The following is a 13,223-nucleotide window of genomic DNA, read 5'->3' as shown; positions in this document are numbered from 1 at the left end:
TTTCCTGGGATATTTAAGGTGTAATGAAGTGGAGGTTCTTGTCAAGAGAGCAGCCCTAAACTTTGGGGTGCCTGTGTCTTGCTGATTTTTAGTTTTCCCAATTTATACGCCCATGAGTGGAAGTGCCCTATGCTCTCTAAGCTGAGTTTTTTAGATGTTTCAGGACACACCGTACACTTCTCCAGAGTGGCTGTTGGCAATTTACATCCCGTCCATCAGTGTAGCAAGGCTCCCGGTTCTCCATGGCCTGTCCTGCATTTCTGGTTTTGACACTTTATTCAGCATGGCCCTTTTGACCGATGGGAAGCGAGACTTCTTTGTAGCGCTGATTTGCCTTTCCAGGTTGCTTGGTTGGCCAAAAAGGGCGTATGCGTTTTTTCCTGAATATATTCAGGAAAAAACGCATACGCCCTTTTTGGCCAAGGGCATGATTGTCGAGGTTTGGCCGCTTTTCCTGTGTTTTCAAGGCGATTCGAATCTACCTCCTGAAATCTGTTTCCTGCAATTCTGCCTTGCTTTCAAATCCTCTTCGTTGCCTTCCCTCAATATATTTGTGGACAAGAGTTATCATTTATAACTCTGCAGGTTTGTGAATTGCAGTGCCCCTGAGCTCCATTGTTCAACTCGCTTTCTTGGGAGCTGGCCGCAAAAGCGCAAGATTGCTTCAGGCCCTATTTTTTTTCCGGGCGGCAGGCTGAGCCTGTGGTTAATTCTTCTTCCTGATGGGAAAAGAGAGTGACCTGTGCCAGTCCCAACACCTAGACCTAGTCTCTCATTGGTTCCCACTCTTCCCGTTCATCCTCAGGACAAATTGCAACCTGTACGGAAGAGGAGGTTAAAGTTGCTGAGTGTCCAAGTAGGGAGATTGCTAGTAAAGCGGCTGCAATGGCGAACCCGAGCACAAGGAGATGAGAAATGAGGTGCGTTTTAGAAACCTTTCCCGATCACACGGTGTACCAGCTTCTGGGTTTCTCATGCATGTTTTCGATGCAGGAAGATGCCCTTGAACCTGGAGATTTGGGACCCATGGCATGGGTACCACGCAGTATTACTTTAAAGGGTCTGCGTTTGCTCACCCAACCTCACCAAACCTCTCAGCCCCCAGAGTGTCCACCCTTATGTCTCCATCAGCTGTGGGTCTAGATATGGTCAATCCAGGTGGCATCACAGCCCCTGAACGAATTTTGTAAGAATTTCTCTCTCTTTCACTGTCTTTGTTTCACGGGTTTTTAAAAGTAATTGATTTTTATAATGGGGTTTAGCTGCTTTTCACTGCTGTGTTTATGCCGCTTTAAACCCACTTGACTCACTTACAGAGAGATATCAATACATAGGTTTTAAGATTCTTACTAGTCAGATATATTCTTGGGCGGTTAGTAGGGGTGTTGAGTCCAGTTCCCTGAGCAAGGAGTAGGTCTTGTCTATTACATATTGGGTTTATGGAACGGTATCTGAGCTAATTTGAAACCCGTGTTTTATGCATCACCACACCTCACCTTTCCCGTTGAGCAGCCATAGTGTGTTTTCTAAACGTGTGACTCTGTTTCGTTTTGTAATTCAGTTCAAGTGTAGCGGTTTTTACATTCCCTCTATAAGTGATATCTTATGACAAGTGTCTTTATCTGTGTGACTTTTTTCACTTAGAATCGTCGTACCTAAATCCACTCATCATACTGCTACTAGCCTTATGACGTGGATTTCATGGCTGAGTGATATTCCATTGTACATAAGGACCACAACTTCTTTATCCTTTTTTCTCTTTCCTTGGATATTTAAGGCGTAACGAAGTGCAGGTTCTTGTCAAGAGTGCAGCCCTAAACTTTGGGGTGCCTGTGTCCTGCTGATTTTTAGTTTTCCCAATTTATACGCCCATGAGTGGAAGTGCCCTATGCTCTCTAAGCTGAGTTTTTTAGATGTTTCAGGACACACCGTACACTTCTCCAGAGTGGCTGTTGGCAATTTACATCCCGCCCATCAGCGTAGCAAGGCTCCCGTTTCTCCATGGCCTGTCCTGCATTTCTGGTTTTGACACTTTATTCAGCATGGCCCTTTTGACCGATGGGAAGCGAGACTTCTTTGTAGCGCTGATTTACCTTTCCAGGTTGCTTGGTTGGCCAAATAGGGCGTATGCATTTTTTCCTGAATATATTCAGGAAAAAACGCATACGCCCTTTTTGGCCAAGGGCGTGATTGTCGAGGTTTGGCCGCTTTTCCTGTGCTTTCAAGGCGATTCGAATCTACTTCCTGAAAACTGTTTCCTGCAATTCTGCCTTGCTTTCAAATCCTCTTCGTTGCCTTCCCTCAATATATTTGTGGACTAGAGTTATCATTTATAACTCTGCAGGTTTGTGAATTGCAGTGCCCCTGAGCTCCATTGTTCAACTCGCTTTCTTGGGAGCTGGCCGCAAAAGCGCAGGATTGCTTCAGGCCCTATTCTGGTCCCGGGCGGCAGGCTGAGCCTGTGGTTAATTCTTCTTCCTGATGGGAAAATAGAGTGACCTGTGCCAGTCCCAACACCTAGAGCTAGTCTCTCATTGGTTCCCCCTCTTCCCGTTCATCCTCAGGACAAATCGCAACCTGTACGGAACAGGAGGTTAAAGGTGCTGAGTCTCCAAGGAGGGAGATTGCTAGTAAAGCGGCTGGAATGGCGAACCCGAGCACAAGGAGGTGAGAAATGAGGTGCGTTTTAGAAACCTTTCCCGATCACACGGTGTACCATCTGGGTCTCTCATGCATGTTTTCGATGTAGGAAGATGCCCTTGAACCTGGAGATTTGGGACCCTTGGGATGGGTAACACGCAGTACTACTTTAAAGGGTCTGCGTTTGCTCACCCAACCTCACCAAACCTCTCAGCCCCAAGAGTGTCCACCCTTATGTCTCCGTCAGCTGTGGGTCTAGATATGGTCAATCCAGGTGGCATCACAGCCCCTGAACGAATTTTGTAAGAATTTCTCTCTCTTTCACTGTCTTTGTTTCACGGGTTTTTAAAAGTAATTGATTTTTATAATGGGGTTTAGCTGCTTTTCACTGCTGTGTTTATGCCGCTTTACACCCACTTGACTCACTTAGAGAGAGATATCAATACATAGGTTTTAAGATTCTTACTAGTCAGGTATATTCTTCGGCGGTGAGTAGGGGGTGTTGAGTCCAGTTCCCTGAGCAAGGAGTAGGTCTTGTCTATTACATATTGGGTTTATGGATCGGTATCTGAGCTAATTTGAAACCCGTGTTTTATGCATCACTCCGCCTCACCTTTCCCGTTGAGCAGCCATAGTGTGTTTTCTAAACGTGTGACTCTGTTCCGTTTTGTAATTCAGTTCAAGTGTAGCGGTTTTTACATTCCCTCTATTAGTGATATCTTATGACAAGTGTCTTTTTCTGTGTGACTTTTTTCACTTAGAATCGTCGTACCTAAATCCACTCATCATGCTGCTACTAGCCTTATGACCTTGATTTCATGGCTGAGTGATATTCCATTGTACATAAGGACCACAACTTCTTTATCCTTTTTTCTCTTTCCTGGGATATTTAAGGTGTAATGAAGTGGAGGTTCTTGTCAAGAGAGCAGCCCTAAACTTTGGGGTGCCTGTGTCTTGCTGATTTTTAGTTTTCCCAATGTATACGCCCATGAGTGGAAGTGCCCTATGCTCTCTAAGCTGAGTTTTTTAGATGTTTCAGGACACACCGTACACTTCTCCAGACTGGCTGTTGGCAATTTACATCCCGTCCATCAGCGTAGCAAGGCTCCCGGTTCTCCATGGCCTGTCCTGCATTTCTGGTTTTGACACTTTATTCAGCATGGCCCTTTTGACCGATGGGAAGCGAGACTTCTTTGTAGCGCTGATTTGCCTTTCCAGGTTGCTTGGTTGGCCAAAAAGGGCGTATGCGTTTTTTCCTGAATATATTCAGGAAAAAACGCATACGCCCTTTTTGGCCAAGGGCATGATTGTCGAGGTTTGGCCGCTTTTCCTGTGCTTTCAAGGCGATTCGAATCTACCTCCTGAAATCTGTTTCCTGCAATTCTGCCTTGCTTTCAAATCCTCTTCGGTGCCTTCCCTCAATATATTTGTGGACAAGAGTTATCATTTATAACTCTGCAAGTTTGTGAATTGCAGTGCCCCTGAGCTCCATTTTTCAACTCGCTTTCTTGGGAGCTGGCCGCAAAAGCGCAGGATTGCTTCAGGCCCTATTCTGGTCCCGGGGGGCAGGCTGAGCCTGTGGTTAATTCTTCTTCCTGATGGGAAAATAGAGTGACCTGTGCCAGTCCCACCACCTAGAGCTAGTCTCTCATTGGTTCCCACTCTTCCCGTTCATCCTCAGGACAAATTGCAACCTGTACGGAACAGGAGGTTAAAGGTGCTGAGTCTCCAAGGAGGGAGATTGCTAGTAAAGCGGCTGCAATGGCGAACCCGAGCACAAGGAGATGAGAAATGAGGTGCGTTTTAGAAACCTTTCCCTATCACACGGTGTACCAGCTTCTGGGTTTCTCATGCATGTTTTCGATGAAGGAAGATGCCCTTGAACCTGGAGATTTGGGACCCATGGGATGGGTACCACGCAGTATTACTTTAAAGGGTCTGCGTTTGCTCACCCAACCTCACCAAACCTCTCAGCCCCAAGAGTGTCCACCCTTATGTCTCCATCAGCTGTGGGTCTAGATATGGTCAATCCAGGTGGCATCACAGCCCCTGAACGAATTTTGTAAGAATTTCTCTCTCTTTCACTGTCTTTGTTTCACTGGTTTTTAAAAGTAATTGATTTTTATAATGGGGTTTAGCTGCTTTTCACTGCTGTGTTTATGCCGCTTTACACCCACTTGACTCACTTACAGAGAGATATCAATACATAGGTTTAAGATTCTTACTAGTCAGATATATTCTTGGGCGGTGAGTAGGGGGTGTTGAGTCCAGTTCCCTGAGCAAGGAGTAGGTCTTGTCTATTACATATTGGGTTTATGGAACGGTATCTGAGCTAATTTGAAACCCGTGTTTTATGCATCCCCCCGCCTCACCTTTCCCGTTGAGCAGCCATAGTGTGTTTTCTAAACTTGTGACTCTGTTCCGTTTTGTAATTCAGTTCAAGTGTAGCGGTTTTTACATTCCCTCTATTAGTGATATCTTATGACAAGTGTCTCTTTCTGTGTGACTTTTTTCACTTAGAATCGTCGTACCTAAATCCACTCATCATACTGCTACTAGCCTTATGACGTTGATTTCTTGGCTGAGTGATATTCCATTGTACATAAGGACCACAACTTCTTTATCCTTTTTTCTCTTTCCTGGGATATTTAAGGTGTAATGAAGTGGAGGTTCTTGTCAAGAGAGCAGCCCTAAACTTTGGGGTGCCTGTGTCTTGCTGATTTTTAGTTTTCCCAATGTATACGCCCATGAGTGGAAGTGCCCTATGCTCTCTAAGCTGAGTTTTTTAGATGTTTCAGGACACACCGTACACTTCTCCAGAGTGGCTGTTGGCAATTTACATCCCGTCCATCAGCGTAGCAAGGCTCCCGGTTCTCCATGGCCTGTCCTGCATTTCTGGTTTTGACACTTTATTCAGCATGGCCCTTTTGACCGATGGGAAGCGAGACTTCTTTGTAGCGCTGATTTGCCTTTCCAGGTTGCTTGGTTGGCCAAAAAGGGCGTATGCGTTTTTTCCTGAATATATTCAGGAAAAAACGCATACGCCCTTTTTGGCCAAGGGCGTGATTGTCGAGGTTTGGCCGCTTTTCCTGTGCTTTCAAGGCGATTCGAATCTACTTCCTGAAAACTGTTTCCTGCAATTCTGCCTTGCTTTCAAATCCTCTTCGTTGCCTTCCCTCAATATATTTGTGGACTAGAGTTATCATTTATAACTCTGCAGGTTTGTGAATTGCAGTGCCCCTGAGCTCCATTGTTCAACTCGCTTTCTTGGGAGCTGGCCGCAAAAGCGCAGGATTGCTTCAGGCCCTATTCTGGTCCCGGGCGGCAGGCTGAGCCTGTGGTTAATTCTTCTTCCTGATGGGAAAATAGAGTGACCTGTGCCAGTCCCAACACCTAGACCTAGTCTCTCATTGGTTCCCACTCTTCCCGTTCATCCTCAGGACAAATTGCAACCTGTACGGAACAGGAGGTTAAAGTTGCTGAGTCTCCAAGGAGGGAGATTGCTAGTAAAGCGGCTGCAATGGCGAACCCGAGCACAAGGAGATGAGAAATGAGGTGCGTTTTAGAAACCTTTCCCGATCACACGGTGTACCAGCTTCTGGGTTTCTCATGCATGTTTTCGATGCAGGAAGATGCCCTTGAACCTGGAGATTTGGGACCCATGGCATGGGTACCACGCAGTATTACTTTAAAGGGTCTGCGTTTGCTCACCCAACCTCACCAAACCTCTCAGCCCCCAGAGTGTCCACCCTTATGTCTCCATCAGCTGTGGGTCTAGATATGGTCAATCCAGGTGGCATCACAGCCCCTGAACGAATTTTGTAAGAATTTCTCTCTCTTTCACTGTCTTTGTTTCACGGGTTTTTAAAAGTAATTGATTTTTATAATGGGGTTTAGCTGCTTTTCACTGCTGTGTTTATGCCGCTTTACACCCACTTGACTCACTTACAGAGAGATATCAATACATAGGTTTTAAGATTCTTACTAGTCAGATATATTCTTGGGCGGTTAGTAGGGGTGTTGAGTCCAGTTCCCTGAGCAAGGAGTAGGTCTTGTCTATTACATATTGGGTTTATGGAACGGTATCTGAGCTAATTTGAAACCCGTGTTTTATGCATCACCACACCTCACCTTTCCCGTTGAGCAGCCATAGTGTGTTTTCTAAACGTGTGACTCTGTTTCGTTTTGTAATTCAGTTCAAGTGTAGCGGTTTTTACATTCCCTCTATAAGTGATATCTTATGACAAGTGTCTTTATCTGTGTGACTTTTTTCACTTAGAATCGTCGTACCTAAATCCACTCATCATACTGCTACTAGCCTTATGACGTTGATTTCATGGCTGAGTGATATTCCATTGTACATAAGGACCACAACTTCTTTATCCTTTTTTCTCTTTCCTTGGATATTTAAGGCGTAACGAAGTGCAGGTTCTTGTCAAGAGTGCAGCCCTAAACTTTGGGGTGCCTGTGTCCTGCTGATTTTTAGTTTTCCCAATTTATACGCCCATGAGTGGAAGTGCCCTATGCTCTCTAAGCTGAGTTTTTTAGATGTTTCAGGACACACCGTACACTTCTCCAGAGTGGCTGTTGGCAATTTACATCCCGCCCATCAGCGTAGCAAGGCTCCCGTTTCTCCATGGCCTGTCCTGCATTTCTGGTTTTGACACTTTATTCAGCATGGCCCTTTTGACCGATGGGAAGCGAGACTTCTTTGTAGCGCTGATTTACCTTTCCAGGTTGCTTGGTTGGCCAAATAGGGCGTATGCATTTTTTCCTGAATATATTCAGGAAAAAACGCATACGCCCTTTTTGGCCAAGGGCGTGATTGTCGAGGTTTGGCCGCTTTTCCTGTGCTTTCAAGGCGATTCGAATCTACTTCCTGAAAACTGTTTCCTGCAATTCTGCCTTGCTTTCAAATCCTCTTCGTTGCCTTCCCTCAATATATTTGTGGACTAGAGTTATCATTTATAACTCTGCAGGTTTGTGAATTGCAGTGCCCCTGAGCTCCATTGTTCAACTCGCTTTCTTGGGAGCTGGCCGCAAAAGCGCAGGATTGCTTCAGGCCCTATTCTGGTCCCGGGCGGCAGGCTGAGCCTGTGGTTAATTCTTCTTCCTGATGGGAAAATAGAGTGACCTGTGCCAGTCCCAACACCTAGAGCTAGTCTCTCATTGGTTCCCCCTCTTCCCGTTCATCCTCAGGACAAATCGCAACCTGTACGGAACAGGAGGTTAAAGGTGCTGAGTCTCCAAGGAGGGAGATTGCTAGTAAAGCGGCTGGAATGGCGAACCCGAGCACAAGGAGGTGAGAAATGAGGTGCGTTTTAGAAACCTTTCCCGATCACACGGTGTACCATCTTCTGGGTTTCTCATGCATGTTTTCGATGTAGGAAGATGCCCTTGAACCTGGAGATTTGGGACCCTTGGGATGGGTACCACGCAGTACTACTTTAAAGGGTCTGCGTTTGCTCACCCAACCTCACCAAACCTCTCAGCCCCAAGAGTGTCCACCCTTATGTCTCCGTCAGCTGTGGGTCTAGATATGGTCAATCCAGGTGGCATCACAGCCCCTGAACGAATTTTGTAAGTATTTCTCTCTCTTTCACTGTCTTTGTTTCACGGGTTTTTAAAAGTAATTGATTTTTATAATGGGGTTTAGCTGCTTTTCACTGCTGTGTTTATGCCGCTTTACACCCACTTGACTCACTTACAGAGAGATATCAATACATAGGTTTAAGATTCTTACTAGTCAGATATATTCTTGGGCGGTGAGTAGGGGGTGTTGAGTCCAGTTCCCTGAGCAAGGAGTAGGTCTTGTCTATTACATATTGGGTTTATGGAACGGTATCTGAGCTAATTTGAAACCCGTGTTTTATGCATCCCCCCGCCTCACCTTTCCCGTTGAGCAGCCATAGTTTGTTTTCTAAACTTGTGACTCTGTTCCGTTTTGTAATTCAGTTCAAGTGTAGCGGTTTTTACATTCCCTCTATTAGTGATATCTTATGACAAGTGTCTCTTTCTGTGTGACTTTTTTCACTTAGAATCGTCGTACCTAAATCCACTCATCATACTGCTACTAGCCTTATGACGTTGATTTCTTGGCTGAGTGATATTCCATTGTACATAAGGACCACAACTTCTTTATCCTTTTTTCTCTTTCCTGGGATATTTAAGGTGTAATGAAGTGGAGGTTCTTGTCAAGAGAGCAGCCCTAAACTTTGGGGTGCCTGTGTCTTGCTGATTTTTAGTTTTCCCAATTTATACGCCCATGAGTGGAAGTGCCCTATGCTCTCTAAGCTGAGTTTTTTAGATGTTTCAGGACACACCGTACACTACTCCAGAGTGGCTGTTGGCAATTTACATCCCGTCCATCAGCGTAGCAAGGCTCCCGGTTCTCCATGGCCTGTCCTGCATTTCTGGTTTTGACACTTTATTCAGCATGGCCCTTTTGACCGATGGGAAGCGAGACTTCTTTGTAGCGCTGATTTGCCTTTCCAGGTTGCTTGGTTGGCCAAAAAGGGCGTATGCGTTTTTTCCTGAATATATTCAGGAAAAAACGCATACGCCCTTTTTGGCCAAGGGCGTGATTGTCGAGGTTTGGCCGCTTTTCCTGTGCTTTCAAGGCGATTCGAATCTACTTCCTGAAAACTGTTTCCTGCAATTCTGCCTTGCTTTCAAATCCTCTTCGTTGCCTTCCCTCAATATATTTGTGGACTAGAGTTATCATTTATAACTCTGCAGGTTTGTGAATTGCAGTGCCCCTGAGCTCCATTGTTCAACTCGCTTTCTTGGGAGCTGGCCGCAAAAGCGCAGGATTGCTTCAGGCCCTATTCTGGTCCCGGGCGGCAGGCTGAGCCTGTGGTTAATTCTTCTTCCTGATGGGAAAATAGAGTGACCTGTGCCAGTCCCAACACCTAGAGCTAGTCTCTCATTGGTTCCCCCTCTTCCCGTTCATCCTCAGGACAAATCGCAACCTGTACGGAACAGGAGGTTAAAGGTGCTGAGTCTCCAAGGAGGGAGATTGCTAGTAAAGCGGCTGGAATGGCGAACCCGAGCACAAGGAGGTGAGAAATGAGGTGCGTTTTAGAAACCTTTCCCGATCACACGGTGTACCATCTTCTGGGTTTCTCATGCATGTTTTCGATGTAGGAAGATGCCCTTGAACCTGGAGATTTGGGACCCTTGGGATGGGTACCACGCAGTACTACTTTAAAGGGTCTGCGTTTGCTCACCCAACCTCACCAAACCTCTCAGCCCCAAGAGTGTCCACCCTTATGTCTCCGTCAGCTGTGGGTCTAGATATGGTCAATCCATGTGGCATCACAGCCCCTGAACGAATTTTGTAAGAATTTCTCTCGTTTTCACTGTCTTTGTTTCACGGGTTTTTAAAAGTAATTGATTTTTATAATGGGGTTTAGCTGCTTTTCACTGCTGTGTTTATGCCGCTTTACACCCACTTGACTCACTTAGAGAGAGATATCAATACATAGGTTTTAAGATTCTTACTAGTCAGGTATATTCTTCGGCGGTGAGTAGGGGGTGTTGAGTCCAGTTCCCTGAGCAAGGAGTAGGTCTTGTCTATTACATATTGGGTTTATGGATCGGTATCTGAGCTAATTTGAAACCCGTGTTTTATGCATCACTCCGCCTCACCTTTCCCGTTGAGCAGCCATAGTGTGTTTTCTAAACGTGTGACTCTGTTCCGTTTTGTAATTCAGTTCAAGTGTAGCGGTTTTTACATTCCCTCTATTAGTGATATCTTATGACAAGTGTCTTTTTCTGTGGGACTTTTTTCACTTAGAATTGTCGTACCTAAATCCACTCATCATGCTGCTACTAGCCTTATGACCTTGATTTCATGGCTGAGTGATATTCCATTGTACATAAGGACCACAACTTCTTTATCCTTTTTTCTCTTTCCTGGGATATTTAAGGTGTAATGAAGTGGAGGTTCTTGTCAAGAGAGCAGCCCTAAACTTTGGGGTGCCTGTGTCTTGCTGATTTTTAGTTTTCCCAATTTATACGCCCATGAGTGGAAGTGCCCTATGCTCTCTAAGCTGAGTTTTTTAGATGTTTCAGGACACACCGTACACTTCTCCAGAGTGGCTGTTGGCAATTTACATCCCGTCCATCAGTGTAGCAAGGCTCCCGGTTCTCCATGGCCTGTCCTGCATTTCTGGTTTTGACACTTTATTCAGCATGGCCCTTTTGACCGATGGGAAGCGAGACTTCTTTGTAGCGCTGATTTGCCTTTCCAGGTTGCTTGGTTGGCCAAAAAGGGCGTATGCGTTTTTTCCTGAATATATTCAGGAAAAAACGCATACGCCCTTTTTGGCCAAGGGCATGATTGTCGAGGTTTGGCCGCTTTTCCTGTGTTTTCAAGGCGATTCGAATCTACCTCCTGAAATCTGTTTCCTGCAATTCTGCCTTGCTTTCAAATCCTCTTCGTTGCCTTCCCTCAATATATTTGTGGACAAGAGTTATCATTTATAACTCTGCAGGTTTGTGAATTGCAGTGCCCCTGAGCTCCATTGTTCAACTCGCTTTCTTGGGAGCTGGCCGCAAAAGCGCAAGATTGCTTCAGGCCCTATTTTTTTTCCGGGCGGCAGGCTGAGCCTGTGGTTAATTCTTCTTCCTGATGGGAAAAGAGAGTGACCTGTGCCAGTCCCAACACCTAGACCTAGTCTCTCATTGGTTCCCACTCTTCCCGTTCATCCTCAGGACAAATTGCAACCTGTACGGAACAGGAGGTTAAAGTTGCTGAGTGTCCAAGTAGGGAGATTGCTAGTAAAGCGGCTGCAATGGCGAACCCGAGCACAAGGAGATGAGAAATGAGGTGCGTTTTAGAAACCTTTCCCGATCACACGGTGTACCAGCTTCTGGGTTTCTCATGCATGTTTTCGATGCAGGAAGATGCCCTTGAACCTGGAGATTTGGGACCCATGGCATGGGTACCACGCAGTATTACTTTAAAGGGTCTGCGTTTGCTCACCCAACCTCACCAAACCTCTCAGCCCCCAGAGTGTCCACCCTTATGTCTCCATCAGCTGTGGGTCTAGATATGGTCAATCCAGGTGGCATCACAGCCCCTGAACGAATTTTGTAAGAATTTCTCTCTCTTTCACTGTCTTTGTTTCACGGGTTTTTAAAAGTAATTGATTTTTATAATGGGGTTTAGCTGCTTTTCACTGCTGTGTTTATGCCGCTTTACACCCACTTGACTCACTTACAGAGAGATATCAATACATAGGTTTTAAGATTCTTACTAGTCAGATATATTCTTGGGCGGTTAGTAGGGGTGTTGAGTCCAGTTCCCTGAGCAAGGAGTAGGTCTTGTCTATTACATATTGGGTTTATGGAACGGTATCTGAGCTAATTTGAAACCCGTGTTTTATGCATCACCACACCTCACCTTTCCCGTTGAGCAGCCATAGTGTGTTTTCTAAACGTGTGACTCTGTTTCGTTTTGTAATTCAGTTCAAGTGTAGCGGTTTTTACATTCCCTCTATAAGTGATATCTTATGACAAGTGTCTTTATCTGTGTGACTTTTTTCACTTAGAATCGTCGTACCTAAATCCACTCATCATACTGCTACTAGCCTTATGACGTGGATTTCATGGCTGAGTGATATTCCATTGTACATAAGGACCACAACTTCTTTATCCTTTTTTCTCTTTCCTTGGATATTTAAGGCGTAACGAAGTGCAGGTTCTTGTCAAGAGTGCAGCCCTAAACTTTGGGGTGCCTGTGTCCTGCTGATTTTTAGTTTTCCCAATTTATACGCCCATGAGTGGAAGTGCCCTATGCTCTCTAAGCTGAGTTTTTTAGATGTTTCAGGACACACCGTACACTTCTCCAGAGTGGCTGTTGGCAATTTACATCCCGCCCATCAGCGTAGCAAGGCTCCCGTTTCTCCATGGCCTGTCCTGCATTTCTGGTTTTGACACTTTATTCAGCATGGCCCTTTTGACCGATGGGAAGCGAGACTTCTTTGTAGCGCTGATTTACCTTTCCAGGTTGCTTGGTTGGCCAAATAGGGCGTATGCATTTTTTCCTGAATATATTCAGGAAAAAACGCATACGCCCTTTTTGGCCAAGGGCGTGATTGTCGAGGTTTGGCCGCTTTTCCTGTGCTTTCAAGGCGATTCGAATCTACTTCCTGAAAACTGTTTCCTGCAATTCTGCCTTGCTTTCAAATCCTCTTCGTTGCCTTCCCTCAATATATTTGTGGACTAGAGTTATCATTTATAACTCTGCAGGTTTGTGAATTGCAGTGCCCCTGAGCTCCATTGTTCAACTCGCTTTCTTGGGAGCTGGCCGCAAAAGCGCAGGATTGCTTCAGGCCCTATTCTGGTCCCGGGCGGCAGGCTGAGCCTGTGGTTAATTCTTCTTCCTGATGGGAAAATAGAGTGACCTGTGCCAGTCCCAACACCTAGAGCTAGTCTCTCATTGGTTCCCCCTCTTCCCGTTCATCCTCAGGACAAATCGCAACCTGTACGGAACAGGAGGTTAAAGGTGCTGAGTCTCCAAGGAGGGAGATTGCTAGTAAAGCGGCTGGAATGGCGAACCCGAGCACAAGGAGGTG

This window comes from Eschrichtius robustus, chromosome 8 (genome assembly GCF_028021215.1).
Source record: "Eschrichtius robustus isolate mEscRob2 chromosome 8, mEscRob2.pri, whole genome shotgun sequence".
NCBI lineage: Eukaryota > Metazoa > Chordata > Mammalia > Artiodactyla > Eschrichtiidae > Eschrichtius > Eschrichtius robustus.
Note: the sequence above shows the minus strand (reverse complement) of the source record.